The 27,944-nt window shown below is 40.4% G+C and overlaps 2 long non-coding RNA genes across 2 annotated transcripts in view; one reads left to right on the top strand and one right to left on the bottom strand.

Annotated features, from left to right (window-relative positions):
* The first annotated feature begins 919 nt into the window (after window positions 1-919).
* The window catches only part of LOC309642188, a 376,450-nt gene continuing 349,425 nt past the window's right edge, over window positions 920-27,944 (top strand). Inside the window, exon 1 of the long non-coding RNA XR_014253033.1 lies at window positions 920-1,681. This is a non-coding gene — a long non-coding RNA (uncharacterized lncRNA). The remainder of the gene's footprint in view (window positions 1,682-27,944) is intronic.
* The window catches only part of LOC309642191, a 378,428-nt gene continuing 373,567 nt past the window's right edge, over window positions 23,084-27,944 (bottom strand). Inside the window, exon 3 of the long non-coding RNA XR_014253036.1 lies at window positions 23,084-27,134. This is a non-coding gene — a long non-coding RNA (uncharacterized lncRNA). The remainder of the gene's footprint in view (window positions 27,135-27,944) is intronic.

Genomic DNA, 27,944 nt, shown 5'->3' with positions numbered 1-27,944 from the left:
ACTTTGCTTAATGGGCAATAAAACAATACAGTGTGTTCAGGTGGCTCAACCTTCTGGTTTGACCATCTGGCATGATGAAGATACTCAATGTCCCTTGTCTTTTGCTGGCTTTCCTTCCACTATCTACTGATGAGTAGGTGGCTGTCAGCATAATTAGCTCCTGCTTGAAACCTGCTTAAAAGAAATGTAACCTGATTAAAAGGTAGAAATTCTTTTCTACCTTTGAAAAGGTATCTACTGATGAGTAGGTGGCTGTCAGCATAATTAGCTCCTGCTTGAAACCTGCTTAAAAGAAATGTCCTAATACGTATCCAACAATACCCTGGCAGTCAAAATAAAACAAAACACCACAATAGAAGAGACTCCACCTGATCAAGAATGTTGGCCTTATTCTTATAGTTTGAAAAGATACTTGAAGAATATTGGTATTTTCTATTCAAACAAAATGCTCAAAAGAAATAGCCACTCATTCCTTCTTCTCCTACAACATTCTGGATTTAAGGTTTAGGAAGAAGCACTGATGTTTCAAGGAAGAGGACCCAGAACTATCAAAAAGGGAAAATGCTATTGAAAATCTAGAAGAAGATACAAAAATAGTAAATCTGTCCTGCATAGACTGATGGACTCTTAGAATTTCCAGAGAAGACTAACAACAGAAAACAAAAAGTGAGTCACTCTATAGAAAACTTATAGACTGTTTTGCCCCAGAGGATGGGGTATGCATATAGAAACATTTTGAGGGTACAAGCTAAAAACATTTCTCAATTTTCCCTTTCTCTTCTCGTGATAAGAAGGCTTTGATCATCTTATCTTAGGCTTTTGTAGAGCTTATATGAAAATGAAGGAGTAGATAGCAAGTGAATAATGATTTTTGTTTGGAATCTCTTCTCTAGACACAGTTTGCTTTAAAACAACACACACACACACACAGAATGAAACTTCCACTTGGAGGTTCATGATGGTGTAATTGGTACCAAATTAGTCCTCCTATTATAAACAACCGAAACACACAGATACACAAACAAAAAATTGAATGACGTATACAAGGCAGTTGTTTTCAGGTAGTGGATAACAGGCATGCAAAACCGCAGTCCCTGAAAAAAAGAAAACTTACAAGGTGAGAATTCAGGGCAGCTAAAAGAGCTGTATTCTATAGGGTAAGACGTCATAGAGGAGAAAGCTGCACATTGGGGAGCGGTGGTGGTAAAAGTTTGTTTGCATAGGGGTTCCTTGTGAATCCTTGATTGAAGACTAGGCTGCATGTGTGCAGAGTGAGATTACATGGAGGCATATGTAAACGTGTCTGTTAATGGTGTTGAGAAGAGACCAGAGATTCTAGTTATCAGTCAGTGCTGGGAAACATCGGAGGTTCAGCCCAGTTAGAGCGGAGAAACCTCGTTAACACTCCAGCATCCAGTTAAGATATCAGAAAAGTCTTACCTTAAAAGTAATGGCCGGGACTTCCCTGGTGGCTCAGTGGTTAAGAATCTGCCTGCCAATGCAGGGGACACAGGTTCGAGCCCTGGTCCGGGAAGATCCCACATGCCGTGGAGCAACTAAGCCTGTGTGCCACAACTACTGAGCCTGTGCTCTAGAGCCCGCGAGCCACAACTACTGAGCCCGTGTGCTGCAACTACTGAAGCCTGTGCTTTGCAACAAGAGAAGCCACCGCAAGGAGCCCGTGCACTGCAATGAAGAGTAGCCCCAGCTCGCCGCAACTAGAGAAAGCCTGCATGCAGCAATGAAGACCCAATGCAGCCAAAAATAAAATTAAAAAAAAAAAGTAAGGGCCATATTTTAAAATAAGGCTCACTCTAGATCGGCCTTAACTGAATCTAAAATAAAAGACTAAAACAAAATTAATAGCACATTAGGAACTTTTGGAATAATATTGGACACTTCATCAAACATGTAATTAGAGTCTCAGCAGCAAAGAAACTTTGAAGATTAGTGGCCAAAGATTTCCTATATTTGTTGAAAAACATTGGCTTATAGATCCATGATGCTTGGGGGACCCACAACAAGAAAAATACAAAGAAAGTCACACTTAGGCACTCAGACTCAAACAGAAATTAAAAAATAAAACATCTTGAAAGCAGACAAAGCAAGATACATACAGGAGAATAGTAAGAGTGAAAGCTGACCACATTAGAAACAAGAGAAGTAGGAAGATAAAGGAATGACATTTTTTAAAGGCTGAAAGAAAAAAGCTGACATCACATATTCTATATACAGAGAAAAAAATCCTTCATAAACAAGGGTGAAATATAGATATTTTCATAAAAATAAAAGCTGAGAAAATTAATCATCACCAGACCTGAAAGATATTCTTCAGGCTGTCATTCTACCAGCTTCCTGAATAATCTTAAAAAATGGCTATGTGAATGAATGAATGAATGAATGAATTTAATGATGTCACAGGACACAGTCATAATACAAAAATCAACTGTATGTCTATATATTCACAATAAACAATTTAAAATAAAATTTTAAACAATTTAAAAATTGTACCATAAAAATATCCAAGTATGTACAAAAACTCTAAAAAATGCAATACATTGCTGAGAGAAATTAAGAGTAAAATAAGTAGAGAAATATATCATACTCACGGATTGGACAATACAGTATTGTTGTCAATTCTCTACATATTGTTGTGTAGATTCAGCAAAATCACAATCATAATTCTACCAGCCTTTTTTTTTTAATTGACAAGCTAATTCCAAAATTTATATAGCAATGCAAAAGAGCTAGAATAGCTAAAATGACCTTGAGAAGGAAGAAGGAATTGGAGTGCCTACGTTATCTGATTTTAAGACTCACTACAGATCTACAGTAATCAAGGCAGTGTTATACTCGGTAAACATGCACATTTAGTAAAAAAAAAAAGTAATTAGTAAAATTAAAAAAAGAATAGGTAATCAAACCGCTCATGAGATACATGTAGAAATCTAGAAAATTAGTTCCTTTCTCTAATATAAATCATGAACAAATTTAGAATTTGTGAATTCTGACAGTGTAGGCTTTGCATTCCATACATTAAATCTTTGGAATGTAAGATTGCTCTTTTTGGGTTGGGAAGAAGCAAAGCCCAGTTAGGAGTGACCAATGGATAGGGAAGAAGGAAAAAAATTCCATTGTGATTTTAGTACTTTAAAAACAGAACAAAATATAAAAGCATGGTTTGTATTATGAGAGTCAATAAAATCATTATTGCAATGATCTACAAAAAAAACAAACAAAATACACATTTAGATCAGTGGAACATAACAGATATTCTAGAAATAGACCCATATATATGGTTAGTTGATTTTCAACAAAGGCACTAATATAATTCTACACAGAAAGAAAACTTTTTATTCCTATGGGAAGAAAATGAACCTCAAACATGCCCTCACACCATATAAAAAGATTTATTCAGAATGGAACATGGGGACTTCCCTGGCGGTCCAGTAGTTAAGACTTCATCTTCCAATGCAGGGGTTGTGGGTTCGATCCCTGGTTGGGGAGCTAAGATCCCACATGCCTAGAGGCCAAAAAACCAAAACATAAAACAGAAGCAATATTGTAACAAATTCAATAAAGACTTTAAAAATGGTCCACATCAAAAAAACTCTTAAAAAAAAAAAAAAAGAATGGAACATGGACTTAAATGTAAAAGCTAAACAACAAAATAGATAAAGTTCAAAAGTATGATGAATCATGATATAAGACAGTACATATTATATTGTTTCATTTATATAAAATGAGTAACAGGCAAAATAACAGGCTAAACATTCAGTGGAGACAATTTAGAATAGCAGTTGCCTATGGTGGTAGTAGGCATTGACCAGAAAAGGACACCAGGAGGTTTTCTGAGATGATGTGGAAATATTTTGTATCCTGATTTTGCTAGTGGTTGCATAGATTTATATATTTGTCAAAGCTCACCGAATTGTATATTTCAAATATAGGTTTTTTATTGTTGTAAGTTGCATCTCAGTAATGTTGATTTTAAAAAGCTGATTTAGAAAGTTCCCTGTGGAGGAATATAAGCGGACTTTCTTTCCGCAAAGCTTTTTGACACTTCTAAGTCCATCCTATATTGACACCAGAATTCATTGAGATCATTGAGCTGAATTCTGTGTTCAGTGTAGTTTTCCCAACACACTGTCAATGACTGTTAACAAAATAATAGAAAGACAGATTTACAGTGGTTCGCTGTTAGAAAAACAAAACATTGTGAAGAACCCAGTGGCACTGTGTTTATTTGCTAGAAATTATTGATAAGCATTTATATTGACCCAGTGCTGTGAAATGCAGTTTAATACTTTTTATTAGATGTTTTCTATGGCTCCTCTTTGGTGGAAACAGAAAAGAGAGATAATTGTGTTCTAGAAATTCCAATAAAAATGTAGTCATAGCATAGAGTTATACCGTGATTGTAATATAGCCCACAGCAATATGAAAAATGGCCCTTGTAAGCTAATTTGATACCACAAGAAACTGTGGAGGCAAAATGTGTTCTAGTTGGTGAAGTGATATGTAACAGGGGGTGGGGGGCAGTTTGGGAGTGGCTTGAGGGAGTTATTGATTCCTGATAATGTCTATATTATCGTCTTCGTTCATTGACTTTAATTTTACCACTCACCTTTTGTTTCCAAATGATGGAAATTAATCATGGTGGCTGGAATTGTCCTGTGGTCGGTGGCTGGGCTGTTTGCACTTGAATGTCAAGTCAATTCCCACCAAGGCTTAGGGAGAAGTGGATTTAGTGACAGATCCATCATCTTGGGAACAGACAATGGCAAATGACAGTAACAACCAATAAAAAGCTCAGTTTAAAAGGTTTCCTTTAAGAGAGGAAATGGGAGGAAAAAGCGGGTTGCTTTTTGTTTATTATTTGAAATATTTGCTCAGGTCTCCAAGTACAGGGCAGTACAGAGTTCTGTAGTTGTAAATGGCTGATGCTGAGTGAATCTAAAAAAGCAAGTATTCAGGTTGGCTCTGGTAAGGGAGAAGGTCAGATGCTGACTTTGCAGATTATTTGCCTCATCTCAAACTCCGAAGCCTGGAAAGCAGGCCAGGATTGCTTTGGAAGAATGGCTTGCAGCTGAGATTTTTCTGGCAATCAGCACTGCAGTTCATTTGACCATTTGGACAGAGAGGTTGCTCAGTTGAAGGAAGATACAAAATTTCAGAGTCTTGTAATGAATAATTCTTCAGAGGCACCCGTTTGCCCCTCAGTGGGGTATGAATATTTTCATAGCTGTTTCTTGGTTAATTTTCAGGGGGATAAGGGTTAGGTGTGTGGGGATATGATCTGGGCTTTGCCCTGGAGCTTGTTTCTCTGCATTGTTTCTTGGATCCAATCCCTATGAATATATTAGTATGTGTTTTGAGAGAAAGGATATCATGGTGAATAAATATGAGAAACAAGCTCCAAACTTCTCTTTTTTGGCCTGTCATAAAATAAGTTGGCACATAAGGCTCTCTTTCAGAAGTCCGGCAGTAAAGAAATCTGTTCCCTTACTTCTTGTCACCCTTCCTGAAGGCCCCAATATCCGTGATGATCTTTCACCTAATACCTGGGCTCTTCAGTTTCTTTCCTTTTTTTTTTTTTAAATTTTTGGCTGTGTTGGGTCTTCGTCGCTGCGCACGGGCTTTCTCTAGTTGCGGCGAGCGGGGGCTACTCTTCGTTGTGGTGTGCGGGCTTCTCACTGCGGTGGCTTCTCTTGTTGCAGAGCACAGGCTCTAGGCACGCGGGCTCCAGAAGTTGTGGTGTGTGGGCTCAGTAGTTGTGGCTCGCAGGCTCTAGAGCGCAGGCTCAGTAGTTCTGGCGCACTGGCTTAGTTGCTCCATGGCATGTGGGATCTTCCCGGACCAGGGATCGAACCTGTGTCCCCTGCATTGGCAGGTGGATTCTTAACCACTGCGTCACCAGGAAAGTCCCTCTTTAGTTTCTTAACCTTCAAATCTCTAGTGGTCTTTTTTTCTACTCTGCCTCATTTTCTCATGTTTAAACTCTTTAACTCCCTATTTCAAGCATGTCATTCTCTGACCATCACCTCCTAGCCTTGCAGCTTGCCTACTTCATAACACTGACTCCAAAAATTGTAAATGAGGCTGTGTTATTAGTGGTACCGTGTGGGCTTTGGACCTGGTCTGTTAGGCTTCAAATTCCAGCACTGAACACCGGGGGGTGTGTATACACGTTCCTTAACCTTTCTTTCCTTCAGTTTACTCACCTTTAAGAGTAAACAATAATAGCTACCTCTCAGGGTTATTGTAATGATTCAGTACGTTAATTCATACAGAATGCTTCAAACAGTGCCAGGCATGTGGCATTTGCTCCATAAATGTGGAGGCCACATCATGCTCTCCAATCCATGGAGCTCACTGATACTTCTCACTCCCCATAACCTCCCTCCTGCATGTCCTTACTTTCCTCCTTAAATAGTGTAAATCCCATTGTCCATCTTTATAATTGGTTGTTTCCAAACATCTTAATTCCCTCATTCTATTATTCCTAATATATATGTACATATGTAGCAAAGCCCCAAGTTGGTTAGAACCAACTACCAATTTACTTTATGACTTCACTTGAACAAGCTGGATTGCTGGTGGAAACCACCAAGAGTGCTGACTCTATTCAATTGCAGTTCATGACCCAACATCTCTAATGAATCCTTAACACCACTTGGCAATCTAACTGCACTTTCCTGTTTCCAAATTATCTATGTCATACATGCTCCTTTCTCCTCTCACCTTCCATTGCTACCATGGACTATTCCTTGGCTGATGACCTCACTTCATGGATCACTGTGAAAGTTCCCTCCACCCGAGGGAACTGCATCTTCTTTTCCACTACCAAATCCACTGCTTCACTTGCTTCTGTACTTATACTCTCTCTTTTCTGTTCTCAAGATTCAGAGGCCAACTTTGACACTTCAGCTTGATTGACCCCACTCTGGTCTCCTTAGGCACTTGGAACCGTAATGGTTCCCTGTCTTTCCTACATCATCAGTTTCTTTTTCTTGGATCATTGTCATCATGGAAATGGTCTAGTGTTTCTTCTTTAAAGAACAGTTTAAAAACTTCCCTCAAAGTCCCAGAAGGGTTTCCTGGTGACCTCTACCAAATATTAAAGGAAGAAATTATACCAATTCTTACACTCTCTTTCAGAAGATAGAAGGACAGGGAACACTTCCTAACTCATTCTAGGAGGCCAACATTACCCTAATATCAAAACTGGAAAAAGACATTACAAGAAAGAAAACTACAGAACAATATCTCTCAAGTGCATAGATGCAAAAATCCTCAACAAAATATTAGCAAATCACATCCAACATTGTGTAAAAAGAATTATACACCATGACCAAGTGGAATTTATCCCAGGTATACAAGGCTGTTTCAACTTTTCAAGAGTCAGTTAATGTATCCAATCATATCAACAGGCTAAAGACAAAGAATCACATGATATATCAGTAGGTGCAGAATAAGCATTTGACAAAACCTAACACTGATTCATGATAAAAAACTTTCAGATCAGCTATACTCCAATAAAATTAAAATATTAAAAAAAGACTTTCAGTAAATTAGGAATAGAAATGAACTTCTTCAACTTGATAAAGATTATCTACAAAAACCCTACAGCTAACACTATACTTAATGGTGAGGAACTTGAAGATTTCCCACTAAGATGTGGTACAAGGCAAGCTTGTCCCCTAAATCATACTGGAAGTCCTTGCTAATGCAATTAGACAAGACAAGAAAAGAAACAACAATGACATATCACTACATACCTATTAGAATGGCCCAAATCCAAATATTGACACCACCAAATGCTGACAAGGGTGTGGATCAGCATGAACTCTCATTCATTGCTGGTGGAAAGGCAAAATAGTACAGCCACTTCAGATCGTTTGTGGTTTCTTAGAAAACCAAACACACTTTTACCCTATGGTCCAGCAATTGTGCTTCTTACCCGAAAAGGTTGAAAATTTATGTCCACACAAAAAACCAGCACATGGATGTTTATAGTAGCTTTATTCATAACTGACAAAGAGTGGAAGCAACCAAAATGTCCTTCAGTAGGTGAATGGATAAACTGGTACATCCATTCAATGAAATGTTTTTAGCACTAAAAAGAAATGAGCTTATCAAACCATGAAAAGATATGGAGGGATCTTCAATACATATTACTAAGCGAAAGAAGCCAACCTGAAAAGGCTATATACAATATGATTCTAACTATATGACATTCTGGAAAAGCAAAACTATGGAGGCAGTAAAAAGATCCGTGGTTGCCACAGGTTGGACAGGGGCGGTGGTGGGGAGAAGGATAAATAGGCAGAGCACATAGGACTTTTAGGGCAGTGAAAATATTTTGTATGATATAGTGACGGACATGTCATTCTATACTTGTCCAAACCTATAGAACGTACACCATCAAAGGTAAACTACAGACTTTGGGCAATTATGATGTGTCACTGTATGTTTATCAGGTACCACTCTGGTGGGGGATGTTGATAATGGGGGAGGCTGTGTGTGTGAGGGGCAGGGGTATTTGGGAAATCTCTGTATCTTCCTCTCCATTTTATTGTGAGCCAAAAACTGCTCTTAAAAAAAAAAATCATTTAAAAAAATCTAAAACTTCCTCCACCTACATTCTCCTCTAGCTACTGTCCTAGTTCTCTGTTTTCCTTCACAGTACAACTGTTTTGTACCTTGTATTATGAAAAATTTCAAATATACATAAAAGTAGAACTATAAAATGAACCCCTATGTACTGTCCATACAGATTAAAAAATTATTAACTTTTGGTCATATTTCCTTCATTATTTTTTGCTTTGACACTCTAAAGCAAATATCAGACCTTATGACATTTCATTTGTAGATATTTCAGTGCATCTCTTAAGTGCATTTTCTTACATAACCATGATTACATGATCATACCTAACACAATTAACAAAAATTCCTTACTATCAACTAATACCCAGTTTAGATTTGTATTTCCTCAATTATTCCCAAAATATCTTGTTCTGTTGGTTTAGTTGAATAACAATCCAAACAAGGTTCCTACACTGCATTTGATTTTTATCTTTTAAATAGAATTCAGTCTTAAATAGAGTTCAGCCTAGAGCATATATATATATTTTCTCTATGCCATGCACTTGTTAATGATATAGGTTGGTTGTCTTGTAAAATGCCCCACGTAGTGTAATTCCTAAGAGAACTCCACTCCCTCATCTGCTCTTTTCTCTTGAACTCCCTCATTGGGTTTCCTGCTCCCACATTCCATGAAGACAACTCCGTGAGGTGCATGTTAACACAACCAATAGGCATGTCTCTTTCCTCACTTGATGTCTCAGCATCATTTGACAGCTGACCATCTCTACTTCTTGAAACCCTCTCTTCTCTTGGTTTCTGGGATCCATACTGTCCTATATTTCCTCTCATTTCAGGCATAGCTCTTCCTCAGTCTCTTTTCTGACTTCCGCTATAACTGACCTCTGAATACTGGAGTGGTCAGTATTTAGAGCTTCATCCTGGGTCTCCTCTTTTCTTTTGCCCTCTGTGCTTAGCTAATCTGTATGGCTTTAAATATCATCTATACAGTTAACTCCCAAATCTATGTCTTTTAGCCCTGATTTCTTCAAAATTCCTGAGTTAAAATTTCAACCTCCTACCTGAATTTACATATAAATGTTTAATGAGTATCTCAAAATTTAACTTATCAAAAGCAGAATACAACTTTTCAGTGTCCTCTCCCCCCAAATCCTCGTTTTACCCAGTTCTTTCAAATTTCAGTAAATACTACCATAAAATATTCAATTTCTTAAGCCCCAAATTTAGGAATCATCTTTGGTTTCTCTTTTTTCCCTTAACTCTCACTTTCCATCCTTTAGTAAGATTTATTGACTCTATCTCCAAAACATACCCCAATCCTGCCCTCTTTTTTCTATCACCACAGATACCATCCTAGCTGCTGGCACTGCCTTTCTTCTCCAGATTTATTTCTGCACTCCCAACTGGATTTCCTGCTTCTACCTCTTCCCCTAGTCACTTCGTCTTTCCTACCACAGCCAGGGTAAAAATTTTAAGAATATAAATGAGAACATGTCACTTTCTTGCTTAAGCCACCCCCCACCCCCAAATGGCTCCTCCATCAAATCCATAATAAATCCAGGTTCATTACTCTGACCTACCTTTGTGTCCTGGTATCCTACCTTTCTCCTCCCCAGCCACACTGAGCAGGAATCTGAATGTTGGAGATCAGGAACATCAGCCACATTGGCAAGGGTGGTGAGAGAACTTCATAAGCCCATCGTGATGCTTCAGCTACACCCCTTCTGACACATACTCTTTACATTGACAGATGCGTGCGTTCAGGCAGGGGCACAGATGGTCAGCTGCAGGCCACCCCAGCAACATCACTTTCCCTTTATCCTTTCTTAAAAACACTGTTTCAAACAACAAAAAAGACAAAGCTCTTGTTGTTCTCTCTTGGCCCCCCAGTTCTCTTCTTCTTCACTGAACTCTTCAGCCTGTAATCATGTCGTCAATTCATGTGTTTCTTTGTGCATCACCTGTCTTCTCCATTAGTCTCTAAGTTCTAGGAGGAGAGGGTTCATACCGATTCTGAAGACCATTCTCTTGCAGTGTATAGCTCTGTGCCTGATACATAAATATTTGTTGAATGAAAAATGCATGAGTGTAGTCCTGTGTGACTCAATTAATTTCTTTGCTCTTATTGAGAATCTTGTGCCCACGTGTGTCTTAAGAATGTGCAAGAATCTGAAGTAGATGAAGGGATGTTACGTGTGTGCCATGTGAGGATTAGTGAAGATCATTTTGGAAGAAAATCTGAGAAAAACCACATCTCTTCTTCCTCTTTCTCCCGATAACAAAATAAGATGATGTTCCACAGGTGGATAGGAAAGTCTCTATTCCAAAGGGTCATGGGTGGCTAAGTGCCAAGAGTTTATCTTTCTTTTGTTGTTGCTGTTTAAACAGACCTCAGGTGCATTGGATTCATCAGAACTCACAACACACTCTCATTGTTGGTTCATGCCAGGCCAACTCCAATCCAAATTTTGTGTTCATCTTTCTTTTGCTTTCCTTTCTATGTTGTTCTGTTAAATCCTTATGCATGCATAAAAGCATGTATTTTATTTAGTTGGTTTTTAAGTTTATATAAAGTGTGTCACACTGTTTGTAATCTGGGGCTTTCTTTTTATTAATATTATATTGCTATGATTCATCCAGATTACTGCTTGCAACTGTACGTCTTTTCACTGCTGTATTATATTTCATTGAGTGATTATAGGATGTTTATTCATCCATTCTTCCACTGATGGACATTTGGGTCAATAATATTACTGTCATAAATACAGCTATCCTTCTGAGCTTGTCCTTGACCTCCAGAATTCAGTTAAGCCAAAATCTTTTAGGTTTTCATGTAGTGAGAAATGTGCTAGATACTATGAGAGATGCCAAGCTGTGTAAGAAATGTGCCTGTCCTTTGCGAGTTCACACTGTGGAGACAGAGTCACAGAGAGCAGAATTTGCTAAATGCTGCAGAGGCACCTCACTATAGAGTCAGACAGGGTAGAATAAGAGATTTCACTGCAAGTTCTGGGAGGTTTGAATGTTGGATCATGGTGAATGCATGTGAACTTGATAGGTGGAAAGAGGGGACAGTTGAAGAGGGAAGATATTTCAGGAGTGGGAATAATGGGAGGAGTACAGAGGTAGGAAAATATACAAAGAATCTGCAAGACAGTGATATCCTTGGGGGTGGTTAAAGCCTGAGTTACAGGACAGATTGAGGGTGCATTTCAGGAAGGGGAAATCCAGAAAGGAGGAAGGGAGGTAGGATTTCAACCTTGGAAGCTTTAAAGGTTGGGAGGAGGAGCTGAGCTTTTATTCCATCTGCAGTTGAGACTCATTGAAGGGGACAGGGTTGGCCACTTTGGTGGCTCTGAGGGTGTGCCTGGGTGGGGCTTGAGGGGGTGGCTCTCGATGGGTCTGTGTCCTCTTTGGGACCACTTACAGTTACGCTAAGCCAAGTGTGTACAGTAGCTGGGAGATGCTGTGGACATTCTCTTCAGTTTCTGTACTCAACTCTCTTCCTTGATATTTTCTATAGAATTTGCAGGTCTGCTAGGAGACCAGTCTTTGCAGACAGAGACAAGATTTTTGAATGTTCTATGTTAGGTCTAACACAAGGTTTGTTCTCTAAAAATATCGCGTGTCTTAGCATGGTTTTTTTCCGTAAAAAAGAATGCTAAAGAGAAGGGAGGATTTTTCTCTCTTGTTTATTTTAAAGATTTCTCTTCTGGAAGGGGACCCCTTTAATGTGCATGCCATGTTTCCATGAACAAAGGAAAATTACAACTGAGGGGGAATGCAAATCTCTTCTTGCTCCCTAGCGCACCTAGGTTCCCACACACTCCCATTGTACCTACCATCTGGATGACCCCAAATTGTTTTCTTTCAGTGACATTTGTTTATGTTGAGAGAAAGAGAGAGATGTGTATATAAATAATACGTAAGTAATTTGAAAGCATTTTGAGAAACACTATATGCCACTTGCTCTGTTCTGGGGTTGGAGGCTTTTCACTTTCATAGGAAATCCTGCCTTGGTCTCATTAAAGATGCTGGACTGGGAAGCTGACTCCCAGGACAGAACCTGCAGGGGGAACCCTTTGTCCCTAGTTGTCTAGATTCCAGCTCTAAAGTGTTTACGTCTGCTTTGGACTATTTAAGAAGTGAGCCAGGGGCAGAACACGCAAAGGCTCAAAGAAGTGACTGAACCAGAAAAACTGTGAAATCAGGGCAATCTGTAAATTAATACCTTGAGCTGAGATGGTTTAAAAGCAGTGACGTGATCTGATCTAAAGAGGGAAAATGAAGTAGTGTTCAGGGCTCCCGAAAGAAGTTAGCTCTGTAGGCTCAAAATCATCCTGGGGCCAGGCACGGGCCTGACCTGTTTCTCGAAGGTGTTAGGTGGATGTTGGCTAGTTCCTTTGGCTTAAAGGATGAAAGCATTTCAAGGGAAAAGGCTAGAAATTTTCCAGTGATGTCCAGAGGATGAGAAGAATAGCCATGTGGTTAAAAAGACAGAACTGAAAGACATCTATGTCTGGGTGTGCTGTGGACCGGGTGGAGGGGGTGGTGACCCTGGGCATTTTGTGTAAGCGCTCTGTGCCTCAGTCTCCTCTCTCCAAGGAAAGGATAAGCATGCTGACATCATATTTCTTCATGCTACCAAATATTATTTATTTACTGTTCTTTTCTCCCCTGTAAATATAAGCTCCACAAGGACGGGGACTTGGGGTGTTTTATATACTGCTGTATCCCCAGAGCCCAGAACAATTTAACACTGCATACATTTATGTTGAATGAATAATAAATGTGTAAATAGGGTTGCCCTTTGGGTTAAATGAGCCCACTTTTTTTGTGTCTGCATAAAAAGATCCAGTAAGTTTATTGGATTAGCCTTTTGCCCTTACTTAACTCATTTCAGCTGCGGAAGTGGCACAGATTCTGGTTAAATACGGGGAGAGAAGATCTCTATTTGCACTGCTTAATGGTAACTGTGAAGTCTCTGATCAAAATTGAGGACAGGGACCCAACATTTTCTAGCATCATCCAGGGAGACACATGTTTCCATTTCTCTGGAATCCCATTCACTCATAGCCTGGTCATCCTTTTCTTTTTTTTTTTTTTTTTAATTTATTTATTTATTTATTTATTTTTTGGCTCTGTTGGGTCTTCGTTTCCGTGCGAGGGCTTTCTCCAGTTGCGGCAAGCGGGGGCCACTCTTCATCACGGTGCGCGGGCCTCTCACTGTCGCGGCCTCTCTTGTTGCAGAGCACAAGCTCCAGACGCGTAGGCTCAGCAGTTGTGGCTCACGGGCCCAGTTGCTCCGCAGCATGTGGGATCCTCCCAGACCAGGGCTCGAACCCACGTCCCCTGCATCGGCAGGCAGATTCTCAACCACTGCGCCACCAGGGAAGCCCCCATCTTTTTCTTACTCACATACTCTGCTCAGTCCTGCTTCTCACTTTTGCTCTGACTCTGCATCCTACCAAGAATCGTTTGCCTTCTCTCTGCCCTTCCAGGTCCTAACCCTCTGGCAGGACCCATTTCACTCTCGCCCCTTCTGTGAGGTCCACCCTGCTACCTCCCGCCTCTGGCAGCTTCTCCTGACTTAGTTCTGTTGGCATACATTCAGTGCAAAACATACACTTTCTGGGTCCTTCAGGACAGAGCGGCACAGGCCACGAAGACAGAGGTCTGATCTACTTGGAATGGAGACTCTTCTGTTGACTAACACAGTTGAATTCCTACCAAATGCCTAGCTCTGTGCAAAGTGCTGGAATAGAGACTAACAATGTTTTAGGGCCAACTTTGAAAAGACCAAACACAATGAGACCTCTGCTGCTTTAGGTTTGGCTTAAAAGAAAGAGAGGGACTTTAAGTCCTAGAGACTTAACCCTTGTTATCTGGATCTGTGTGCATCTTCCTTTCTCTGTTGCAAAAGCTTTAGTGATACACTAGTCCAGACAGGTTGTGAGATTTCCTCACCTACATGCCAAGGAGCTTCTGCCGCCTGGTGTGGTGAGAGGGCATTACAGTGTGATGGGAAATGGGAGTTTTTACTTTACCTTGTGGACTCTATGAATTTTCTAACGGTAGTCAATTCTTCTTTTCAAAGTAGTGTAAATTTTTCGATGTAAAAATTACATAGAATCTCAATATATAAATAGATAAAAAATGAGCTGCTGCTGGTAGTGTATGTTCTAACGAAGGTTGGAGATCTCAGAGTCCTGCCTTTTCAGCCTTCCTCTTTTCTTCAGAATTTTGTTAACGTTCTTTCATAGAACTTAGAGGTCATGATCCATAGTGGAGAATGCAAGACTTTAAAAAAAAGATCTGCAAGGGCCAGGGGGTGGGGTACTATTATTATTATTTAGATGACCTCTACAATCCCTTCAGGGAAAAACAAACTCACATTGAATGAACTCTTTTTTTATGCCCAGTCCTTTATACACCTTATTTCATTATGTCTTCATACTCACCCTATGAAGTAGGCTTTGCTATCCCCATTTCACAGATGAAGAGAATGAACCAAGAGACATTCAGGATTTTGCCAGTCACTATCAATGGTTGAGCCATGATTCCAACCCGGGTCTTTCTGACTTCAGCATCAGAGCTTGTCTCTCCACATCACTTCCAACCCCAAAACTCTGTTTCTCCTGGAATGGGTGGTGGCAAAGCTACTCTCAAGAGCATGGAAGACAGAGGATATTTTTAAGATCACAACCCTTCCTATTAGTCTCTTTTGTTCCCCGGTCTGTGCCAAATCTGAAGGCAATTTGTTTGATAAAGAACAAGCCCAGGGTCACACACACACACGGTGAGTAGGACACTGGGCAGTAAAAAAAAAAAAAAAAAGAGGAAAGAGGGAAAGAGAGGCTCTAGGACTTGCCTAAGGTTAGAAGATCAGCACCAAAGGACATTCGACTTCCTACCTCAAAACTTTGGTCATAAGATTGACTCCCGGGAGAGTCCCATGTTTCTGGGAAAAAAAGTGGATATTTTGCCTTCACCAGAACCTGATGGTTTATACACGTCCCAGAGATGGAACCCATGGGTGGCCTGGAAGATAGTCTCCTGTTAGAGCTGGTCATCTGCCAAAGACACTCAGGGGATGCAAAGCCCAACTCTGTACTATTTCTGCTCTCCAGACGCTCACGTCTGCCAAGTATGGAAGCTGTTCTCGCATGGGAGCCCTGAGCAGTGGCATCAATTGGGGCCTCCAGTAATGCAATCACTTTTAATCAGCGTTTAAGGAGGATATAAACAGCCTCAGCTTACCACAGTGGCTGAGAGGCAAGTACACATAAACCTCCATTACTCAGACATTTAAAAATCAATTTCAAATAAAATGTCCAGGTGATGGAACTAAAGGTTAGAAGGATCAGGGTGTGTGCAAAGGCCTGGCATGTCTTGTCAGTGCAATGGAGGCAGACAGCTCCCATAATGCAATGAAACTGGCCGGCTTGGTGCCCTGAGGGGTTAAGGGGAACAGGTCTTATCTCCCAGCCCCTCCCAAAAGCAGAGGAGGATTCCAGTGACAAAGCGGAGAACAAAAGACAGCCTCTTCAATAAGTGGTGCTGGGAAAATTGGACAGATACATGTAAAAGTATGAAATTAGAACACTCCCTGACACCATACACAAAAATAAACTCAAAATGGATTAAAGACCTAAGTGTAAGGCCAGACACTATCAAACTCTTAGAGGAAAACATAGGCAGAACACTCTATGACATACATCACAGCAAGATTCTTTTTGACCCAGCTCCTAGAGAAATGGAAATAAGAACACAAATAAACAAATGGGACCTAATGAAACTTAAAAGCTTTTGCACAGCAAAGGAAACCATAAACAAGACCAAAAGACAACCCTCAGAATGGGAGAAAATATTTGCAAATGAAGCAACTGACAAAGGATTAATCTCCAAGATTTACAAGCAGCTCATGCAGCTCAATAACAAAAAAACGAACAACCCAATCCAAAAATGGGCAGAAGACCTAAACAGACATTTCTCCAAAGAAGATATACAGATTGCCAACAGACACATGAAAGAATGCTCAACATCATTAATCATTAGAGAAATGCAAATCAAAACTACAATGCGATATCATCTCACACTGGTCAGAATGGCCATCATCAAAAAATCTAGAAACAATAAATGCTGGAGAGGGTGTGGAGGAAAGGGAACACTCTTGCACTGTTGGTGGGAATGTAAATTGATATAGCCACTATGGAGAACAGTATGGAGGTTCCTTAAAAAACTACAAATAGAACTACCATACGACCCAGCAATCCCACTACTGGGCATATACCCTGAGAAAACCATAATTCAAAAAGAGTCATGTACCAAAATGTTCATTGCAGCTCTATTTACAATAGCCAGGACATGGAAACAACCTAAGTGTCCATCATCGGATGAATGGATAAAGAAGATGTGGCACATATATACAATGGAATATTACTCAGCCATAAAAAGAAATGAAATGGAGGTATTTGTAATGAGGTGGATGGAGTTAGAGGCTGTCATACAGAGTGAAGTAAGTCAAAAAGAGAAAAACAAATACAGTATGCTAACACATATATATGGAATCTAAGGGAAAAAAAAAAGCCATGAAGAACCTAGTGGCAAGACGGGAATAAAGACACAGACCTATTAGAGAATGGACTTGAGGATATGGGGAGGGGGAGGGGTGAGATGTGACAGGGTGAGAGAGTGTCATGGACATATATACACTACCAAATGTAGAATGGATAGCTAGTGGGAAGCAGCCTCATAGCACAGGGAGATCAGCTCGGTGCTTTGTGGCCACCTAGAGGGGTGGGATGGGGAGGGTGGGAGGGAGGGAGATGCAGGAGGGAGGAGATATGGGAACATATGTATATGTGTAACTGATTCACTTTGTTATAAAGCAGAAACTAACACACCATTGTAAAGCAATTATACTTCAATAAAGATGTTTAAAAAAAAAAAAAAAAAAAAGCGGAGAACACAAAAGTGAATTCTGCATGCCCAGACAGTGTTGGGAATGGTATCTTCATTTCATTGTATAGTTGTGAAGAGGAAATGTAGCCTTAGGCTACCACTTAAGCCCCCTTCCACCCTAACCTGGCCTCCATCTGCACTACCAGATCAGATATATTACTCTTTCTGTAGATGATCTCGACTTTTTTTGCCAGTCGTCTCTGCTTGTCATCCCTGTCTACCTGCTGGTGATTTAGCTCCATAGACTTTTTTTTTTTTTTTTTTAAACTTTGGGTTTATTTTATTTATTTATTTATTTATTTATGGCTGTGTTGGGTCTTCGTTTCTGTGCGAGGGCTTTCTCTAGTTGTGGCAAGTGGGGGCCACTCTTCACCGCGGTGCGCGGGCCTCTCATTATCGCGGCCTCTCTTGTTGCGGAACACAGGCTCCAATCGCGCAGGCTCAGTAGTTGTGGCTCACGGGCCTAGTTGCTCCATGGCATGTGGGATCTTCCCAGACCAGGGCTCGAACCTGTGTCCCCTGCATTGGCAGGCAGATTCTCAACCACTGCGCCACCAGGGAAGCCCGCTCCATAGACTTTTACTGAGCAGGTACCATGGGGCAGACACCGTGCTGAGCAACACGGGGACACAAAGGTGAGGACATTATAGTCTTTGCTTCACTTTACAGGGTAGAAGAAATGAGGCCAGCTCCCTACCTGATCAGGGTTTATAGTCCTGTCAAACCAAGTCACTTGCATCTTTAGACATGGCAGGCTCTTTGTCTCTCAGAGTCTCGTGGAGAGAAGAGAGCCCTGCGGATCAGCTGCTTAGCCCTTCCTTTGATTCTGTGCATTCAAGATGTTTGTTCCAATTATTTTCTTCTTGTTATTTGCTAAAGCTGGTAGGAGTCAAACATCTGTTACTTTCAACCAAAGAAACAACTCATACATAGGATAATACCATTAATACTAATGATCATAGCTAGCATTTAATGAATAAGTATTAGGCACTAAGTATTTTGCTAAACACTTGCACTATCTTTTTTGACGACCAGAACCACCCTATGAGGTGGCTTTTGCTATTACCTTAATTTCTCCATTTTGTAAGTTAACATACTTTATAGGACTGTTGCGTGGATTAAATGAGCTACAGTATAGTAGTGGGTACCAACAGGGTTGGCTATCCAGTACTACCATCCCTATTTTAAGAATTATCACCATTCATGTTGTATTCCATGCCATCCCTTGGAGTTGTCAAAGTATAATGTTCCCAAAGGTAAAAACATGACTCATATGAAATAGAATGAACATGAATCAAAAATCTATTCACTTTATCAATTCATGAGGAGATCATTAGGATGGCAAATCTGGTTCAAAGGAGAATCAGAGGAAGGGAATTTATAGTCAGTCAGTCAAAGGGATACTGAAATGAATTTGTTAATAGATTATAAAACTGCTTAATGTCTTACAGAGCAATAAAGCTGTAGACTTCTGGTTATGTTTTCTACCTTACAGAAATTGACCAGTCAGTGGACATATAACTTCAGAGTATCTGGGCTCTAATCAAATACTATCAAATAGCAAATTCAAATACAGGCACATTCTCCCAGGTCAGGGATGCAGCAATTTTTTTAAAGGGCTAGGTAGGAAATATTTTTGGCTTTCTAGATCATATGAGCTCTTTTGAACTCTGACAGTGTAACACAAAAACTGTAGCTAATACATAAACAAATGGACATGGCTGTTCCAATAAGCCTTCATTTACAAACGCGTATGGCCGAGGCTCACTGTTTTGCCAACTCCTGTCCTAGATGATTAAATAATACTTGATGAGCCAGTTAAACAATGGCTAAGGGTGACATTGAGGGCACATGCAGGTATCCTATTGCTTTGTCTCTAATTTTTGGCTCATTTTTCTTAACAGCATTAAAATGTGAACGGGGCCTCCTGGACTTGCTGATGCAGCGTTCCCACCCATCTGCGTGGATACACCAGAGCCCTTATGCTTATTCAGGTGGACCCCATTCTCCCCCTGCCTGTCCTCATCCGTGTTGTCTAGACCACGGTTGGCACCTGACCCAATCTCCAAAACTGAAATGGGACTAAGTGGTTCCTACCCCAGGCTGGTTGCTTTCTTGAGGGGAAGAGATATAAACTCTGGAGCTAATGGATGCAGTAATCTTCTGCCACCTCAACGGGAAAGCAAAGGTTAGAAGAAACCTACTCACTGCCTCTCTGTGCCTCAGTTTCACTATCCACACAGTGGGGTTAATAACGGACCTACTTCCTGGGGTGTAGTTTAGTATGATAATGTGGGTAAAGCATCCAGCTTAAAGCACCGTATGTGCACTGTGAAAATGACTTCTCTTGTCTTTGATTCCTCTCCTAGTCTTGCCTTCTCCAGGTGACTCCAGTGCTAAATAGCTTTAGTATTGATACAGAAGTTATGCTGATACCACAGCCCTGCCTCCCTCCTCAGTGCCCTTTCTTCTTGACACTGATGTTTTATTTCACCATTGAAATCTAACCTTTGACTTTACTTAAACTGCTTCTTGTAACTTCGTGCTTTACAGTTGAGTAACTAAGCTGACTTCTCTATTTTCTTCTGTGAGTGAGGAAGAGCAGAGAGGACCAAGCATTGGCTGAGCAGGAGTTGGGCTGAATGCTTTAAATAGATTGTTTCTAATCCTCACAACCACCCACTTTTAGGCATACGTTATCCCTATTTTATTTTTATTTTATTTTATTTTGTTTCCCCCAAAGTCAAGTTTATTGAAGTGAAATTTGTAAAGGCAAAAATCAAAATTTTGGGTGGACAGTTACATAAGTTTTGACAAGCACTTTTTTTTTACCTTGAAGGATAAGTGTATTAATTTATTCAGTGAATAATTATTGTACCAGGCATTGTACTTAACAGCATAGTTCCAGAAGCTGCCTATTAGTCTGATTCTGCCTTCGCTGGGGAACCTGTTATCTGCTTGTGCAACATCACTCATGGGCCTCATCAGACAAGTTGGACAAACAATCACTTATGTAACTACCATCACCCCAAAATATTTCCATGTGCACCTTTGTGGTCAATCCTTTATCCTCTCCTTTAATTCATAGCCCCTGGAAACCTGTGATCTGATCTCTGCCTTTGTAATTGTGTCACTTTAAAAATGTCATATAAATGGAATTTTGCACCTGGCTTCTTCCGCTTAGAATAACGTGCTTGATGTTCATCCATGTTCGAGCAGGTATGTGGTTCATTTCTTTTTATTCTTGAATAGAAATCCACTGTATGGATGTACAGTAGTTTTTTTTTTTTAATTGAAGTATAGTTGATTTACAATGTTGTGCTAATTTCTACTATACAGCAAAGTGACTCAGTTAAACACATATATACATTCTTTTTTAAAATATTCCTTTCCATTATGGTTTATGCCAGGAGACTGGATATAGCTCCCTGTGCTATACAGTAAGACCTTGTTGTTTATCCATTCTAAATGTAATAGTTTGCATCTACCAAGCCAAACTTCCAGTCCATCCCTCTCCCTCCCTCCCTCCTCCTTGGCAACCACAAGTCTGATCTCTATGTCTGTGAGTCTGTTTCTGTTTTGTAGATGGGTTCATTTGTGCCATATTTTAGATTCCACATATAAGTGAAATCATATGGGATCTGTCTTTCTCTTTCTGACTTACTTCACTTAGTATGATAATCTCCAGGTCCATCCATGTTGCTGCAAATGGCATTATTTCATTCTTTTTTATGGCTGAGTAGTATTCCATTGTATAAATATACCACATCTTCTTTGTCCATTCATCTGTCGATGAACACTTAGGTTGTTTCCATGTCTTGGCTATTGTGAATAGTGCTGCTATGAACATAGGGGTGCATGTATCTTTTTGAATTATAGTTTTCTCTGGATATATGCCCAGGAGTGGGTATTGCTGGATCATGTGGCAACTCTATTTTTAGTTTTCTGAGGAACCTCCATACTGTTTTCCATAGTGGCTGCACCAACTTACATTCCCACCAACAGTGTAAGAGGGTTCCCTTTTCTCCACACCCTGTCCAGCATTTGTTGTTTGTAGATTTTTTCTGACCAGTGTGAGGTGGTACCTCATTGTAGTTTTGACTTGCATTTCTCTAATAATTAGTGATGTTGAGCATCTTTTCATGTGCCTACTGGCTGTCTGTATGTCTTCTTTGGAGAAATGTCTATTAAGGTGTTCTGCCCATTTCTTTATTGGGTTGTTTGCTTTTTGAGTTGTATGAGCTGTTTGTATGTTTTGGAGTTTAAGCCCTTGTCGGTTGTGTCATTTGCAAATATTGTATTGTATCTTGTATCCTGCTACTTTGCTGAATTCATTTATTAGATCTAGTAGTTTTTGTGTGGAGTTCTTAGGGTTTTCTATTATGTCATCTGCAGATAGTGAAATTTTTACGTCTTCCCTTCCAATTTGGATAAATTTTATTTCTTTTCCTGTCTGATTGCTGTGGCTAGGACTTCCAATACTGTGTCAAATAGAAGTGGTGACAGTGGACGTTCTTGTCTTGTTCCAGATTTTAGTGGGAAGACTTTCAGCTTTTCACCATTGAGTATTATAGTGGCTGTGGGTTTGTCATAAATGTCTTTCATTATGTTGAGATATGTTCCCTCTGTACCCACTTCTGTATGAGTTCTTATGAAGGATTGATGTTGAGTTTTGTCAGATGCTTTTTCTGCATCTATTGAGATGATCATGTGGTTTTTGATTTTTCTTTTGTTAATGTGTTATATTGATTGATTTGTGTATGTTGAACCATCCTTGTGAGCCTGGGGTGAATCCAAGTTGATCGTGGTGTATGATCTCTTCTATGTGTTGTTGGGTTTGGTTTGCTAATATTGAGAATTTTTGCATCTGTATTCATCAAAGATGTTGGCCTGTAATTTTCTTTTTTGGTGGTATCTTTGGTTTTGGTATCAGGGTGATGGTGGCTTCATAGAACATCTTTGGGAGTGTTCCCTCCTCTTCAGTTTTTTGAAGGAGTTTGAGAAGGACCAGTATAAGTTCTTCTTTGTATGTTTGGTAGAATTCTGTGAAGCCATCTGGTCCTGGACTTTTGTTTGTAGGGAGGTTTTTTTGTTTTTGTTTTTATTACAGATTCTATTTCGCTTCTAGAGATCGGTCTGTCAAATTATCCATTTCTTCTTGATTCAATTTTGGTAGGCTCTATGTTTCTAGAAAGTTGTCCATTTCTTCTAGGTCAAATTTGTTGGCTAACTTAAGTGATTTATTTTCCAATTGTGATTTCCTCCTTCCTATATCTTCTTTTCTATTTAGAGAAGACCTTTCAATATTTCTTTTAGGGTAGGTTTAGTATTGCGGTATTCTTTTAATTTTTGCTTGTCTGAGAAATTCTTTATTTCTCCCACTATTCTAAATGAAAATCTTGCTGGGTAGAGTATTCTAGTTTGCAGATTTCCCTTTCAAGACTCTGAATATATTTTGCCACTCCCTCTGGCCTGCAGCGTTTCTGTAGAGAAATCAGCTGATAGCTTTATGGGGGTTCCCTTGTAATTAACTCTTTGTTTTTCTCTTGCTTCCTTTAGAACCCTCTCTTTAACTTTTGCCACTATTATTATAATATGTCTTGGTGTAGGTCTGTTTGCATTCATCTTGTTTGGGACCCTCTGTGCTTCCTGTCTCTGGATAATGTTTCCTTTTTTTAAGTTTGGGAAGTTCTCAGCTATAATTTCTTCAAATCCATTTTCAATCCCCTTTTCTCTTTCTTCTCCTTCTGTAATCCTTATTATGCATAGATTGGCACACTTTATATTATCCCATAGGCCTCTTATATTGCTTTCATTTTTTTTTTAATTGGCTTTCTGTCTGCTGTTCTGATTGGGTAATTTCCATTATTCTATCTTCCAGAGCACTTATTCTTTCTTCTGCATTATTCATTCTGCTATTCATTGCTTTTAGCTCAGCTTTTGTCTCAGCAAATGAATCTTCTGATTTTTCTTGGCTCCTCCTCATAGTTTCTGGTTCCTTTTTACAGTTATCTGCATTTCTGTCCATAGATTTTTCTTAAGTCCTTCAGTATTTTCATTACCTCGTTTTTGAGCTCAGTGTCTATTAGACTGAAGAGGTCTGTTTCACTGTTTGTTCCTTCAGGGGAATACTCTTGGTCCTTTAACTGGGAGTGGTTCCTCCGCTTCTTCATTTTGCTTATATTCCTCTTACTCTGTGAGTTTAGGAGAAGTAATTATCTACTGTAGTCTTGGAGGGCTATTTATATGCAGGAACATCCCTGCGTAGCTTGTGTGGGTTTAATGTTGGTGTGAGGGCTGTTTTTGGTTTGGATGCTTGCCACCTCCTTCCTCACGTGTGCTGGCCGTTATCTGCTTGATGGGGGTGTGCAGGTGCATGGCCCGCACATACTCCCGGAGAGGCAGGGGCAGTGGTTGGCACCCAATTCATGGGACCCTTGGTGGCAGTAGCGGCCCACGCCCACCTCTGGAATCTGAGATGGCAGCAGCAGTTTGCACCCACCCCTGGAGCTCATGTAGGCAGTGCCCTGCCACCTGAGAGTGCGCAAGCAGAGAAAGACCCTCCTATGGTGGGCACGCCCCTCTCCTTGTGTGCCCCCCAACAATGGCGCCTTCCCTCTCTGGCAGGCCCAGGCTTCTTCACGTACTCTGCCAGGTGTGGCACACCCCACCCTAGCCCCCCTCAGACTGTCTCCATGCAGCCAACACCAGTCCTCTCTCCGGGTCTGACCTCTGAAGCCCGAGCCTCAGCCCCCACCCCGGCAGAGGAGGGTCTCAGACTGGGGAGTGCTGGGTAGCACTGACCATCTGTGCAGGTCTCTCTCCATTTTGCTCTCTGCAGACGGGTTGCTGCGCTCTCCTCCAAGGCTCTGAAGTTCCCCCTCTGACTGATCTCCCTGCCTGTGAGGGGACTTCCCAGGGTGTGGAAACCTTTATTCTTTCACGGCTCCCACCCAGGGATATAGGTCCCATCATGATTCCTTTCTCTCTTTTTTTTCTCTTGTCCTACCTAGTTACCTGGAGATTTTCTTACCCTTTTGGAAGTCTGAGGTCTTCTGCCAGTGTTCAGTAGATGTTCTGTGAGAATTGTTTCACATGTAGATGTACTTTTGATGTATTTGTTGGAGAAGGTGAGCTCCATGTCCTACTCCTCCGCCATCTTGATCCGATCTCCTCTATCCCTATTTTATAGATTAAGAAACTGAGGATCGGGGAGTGTGAAGTCACCAGCCCAAGACTGTAGTCCTAGGAAGTGTTTGGGGGCTGGGATTCCAGCCCAGGCCTGACTGACTCCAAATATAAGGAATGGTTTTATCCACTACTCTTCAAAGTACTTTTCACTTGGCTGCTCTTTTGCCTCTAGCTGCTTCTCCTCCTTTGGCAAAACTGATCCTCTGTGGCCTGAATGAAGGAAACAAATAAACATTATTTGGTGCCTAGAATCAAACAAGAAGCTTTTAACATGCTGTCCTTGAGTACTTCAGCAGCTCAGATCCCATTTTTGGGCAAGTCAGTAGGCATTATCTCCATCATGGGGTTCTCACTTCTGGGTATGTGCTCACTGGTAATCTTGCTGGGTTCCAGAGAACTCTCGTCTCTGCACACGACAGGAATTCAGAGGTCAGACTCACAGCAGGATGCATAGCCAGGTCATGCTACAAAGTTTATGTCCATTCTTAGCCTTTGTGAAGTACATATCCGTATGTCTGTTCTTGAGAGGACCATGCCCCCAAACAGCCAGGACCAGCCACTGTAGTAAAGAGAAACAGCAAAGCAGGGGAAAAATGAGGTGAACTTTCTGTAGTAGATACTTTTTATTTTTGGCTGCCAGGCATTGTACCATCTGACCTGTTTTTAAGAATCATGGTAGCTTGATATCAGGGTCCCTCCTCCATCTCCATTACAGAACTTGGTCCCTCTTCTAGCTCTGTGATGAGTAGCACATGGTCATGTGACCTAAACTGGCCAATCAGATGCTCCCAGTCAGGACACTGACTATCAAGAATGTGACATATATACAGGTGAGGTCCGAGATTAAACATGGTAGCTGTGCAGGGGCCTAGCCAGCAGTGTCAAGGCCGGTGGCAGCAGTCCAGAAAGACTGTTCCTGTCACAGGATTTTAATGGTGCCCAACCTCCCTTGGTTTCTGCCCATTTTCTGAGCTCAGCTCTCCAGGCTCTCAATGTTGTGAGCTATCTAATAGTTTTTCTAGGAAATTCTTGTGTGATTTAAGGTAGCCTGATTTGGTTTCCAGAGTTGGCACCAGAGTATCCTGAGTGATGTACTTCTCAATGTCTACCAGGGAGGCCTGGGCTCTGGTGCATATAGCCATCCCTGCTCAAAGCACATTCCCCCAAGAGGGGCTGTCAGAGTTTCTATTCGGCTGGAAGAAAAAGACAGACAAAAATCCTTCGAACTTCATGTATTTATAACCTCTTGGCACTAAGGGGTTACATTGGCCATTACTCTATTTTTATTAATCCACTAATCCAAAATAAATGTGCATATAAGATCCCAGCAAGCACTTTTCTTCCTGCCATCAAAAGTTCTAGTAATCTCATATCAAAGCCCAAGTTATTTCTTTCGTAGGACTTGAAGATTCACAAAATAAATCAGGTCAGATTTCTACTCTTGTGGTCATTAAATAAGCAAAAACCAAACTACCTAGTGCTTGCTTTTGTTCCAGCCTGTCCTAGATGCCATGCAAGATGTGTTAAGAGTACAAAGTGATCGGGGAAATGACATATTTTGGGAAACTCATGCTGTTGCACTCATTCCTCAGCTCCTTGTAGTGAAGGAGATACTACTACACCCATTTCTCAGTGGAAGAAAGAAACTCACACAGACAAGACAACTTGCTCAAGCATAGACCTGGTAACTGTGCAGCTAGGATTAAAAGTGACTCCAAATCCATGTACTGTCCACTCTCCCAACTTTGCAAAAACTTAAGCCATTGTCACTGGTGCATTCAACCAGACGGGATCATTCCAAAAAAGGAAAATAATTTACTTATGTCAAATAATGCAAATGAATCATAGGGATTGTTTTAATTAAACCAAATTTTGTCGCAAAAGAATTATTTTAACAGATATACAGAGTGCCTATCACGTGGTAGGTAACAAAAAAATGTATTTAATTGGATTAAGTAATTTCTGACTGGTTAAGAGGGAAAACAGTAATAGATGGAGGAATAAATAATCTGGGCTTTTGTGTGGTATTTTTGATACTTTTCTGTTTATTTTGCTGCTTGGCAAAAATGAAAGTCCAAATTCTTTCTGGGCTGTTTCATAACTGATAGGTGAACTTGACCTAATTGTTGATCCATAGCGAATGGTTAGAAAGACCAATACCCTCAGGGTTAAATTTCCCAACTTTTGTTGTGGAAATATTTAGTCAGCTAAGGATCTCCTCCATCCCCTGCTGTTAGCTCTGGCAGAAACTACGCCCTTTCTGCTTAAAGGAACACAAAAATAATCTTCAAGGGGGACACATACCTGTGTGAAGCTCCCAAAGAACTGAAATGAGGATTTCACAACACGGTGGAGGGAATTTAAATTCCTCGCTGAAAGAGAAATGAAAAAATAACCTGTAAACACAGGAGTGCACAGACATGATTGGAATGATTAAGCAGAGAATAACCTCATATCCAGAGAACCAAAGGACTAATTAGAAATCTTAAAAATGTGATCTCGGCCAAGTAATGTCTAAGTAGCCTGAAGAAATTTTTATTTGAGGCCAGTCTCATCCATCCATCATCAATCCATCATCCACCTACCCATCCATTCATCATTCATTCATCTCAATATGTATTGGACTTATACTGAGGAAAACACAAAAATGTGAAGACAGGCTGTTACCTTCAAGGGGCTTAATGGAATCCATGCAGTCTGTTCTTTGTATGTTTGTTTAGCTAATATTCATTTAGCATTAACTATGCAACAGGCACTGTGCTTAAAAAGCAGGACAAATATCCCATTTAATTTTTACAACCATCCTATGAGAATATTGTTATCACCATGTTACTTTCAGGAAACTAAGGTATGGAAAAGTTATATACCAGTGTATACATATACAGTAGCTAGTGGTGGATCTAAGCCTCCAACCAAGTCCATCTGACTTAAAAGTCAGTGTCATGCTTTTAAGTATTGGGTTATGATATTAGTTTACACAAGACACAAAGTCAGGATAAGAACAAAGTCATTGTCCAAAGTCTGGCAAATAGTGATTGATAGTTATATTTTTAGAATGTGAAAATTATAGTCGTTATGTGTTTGTGTATGTATGTGTTTCCTGGAGTGTCCTAAGAGTTTACAAAGAAGTGTGCTATATAGGCAGTATTAGTGAAGAATGTATATCTTGCACCCAAATAGCT

This window comes from Balaenoptera physalus (genome assembly GCF_965194825.1).
Source record: "Balaenoptera physalus genome assembly, chromosome: 14".
Taxonomy (NCBI): Eukaryota; Metazoa; Chordata; class Mammalia; order Artiodactyla; family Balaenopteridae; genus Balaenoptera; species Balaenoptera physalus.
Note: the sequence above shows the minus strand (reverse complement) of the source record. Positions and strands in the feature narration are given on the sequence as shown.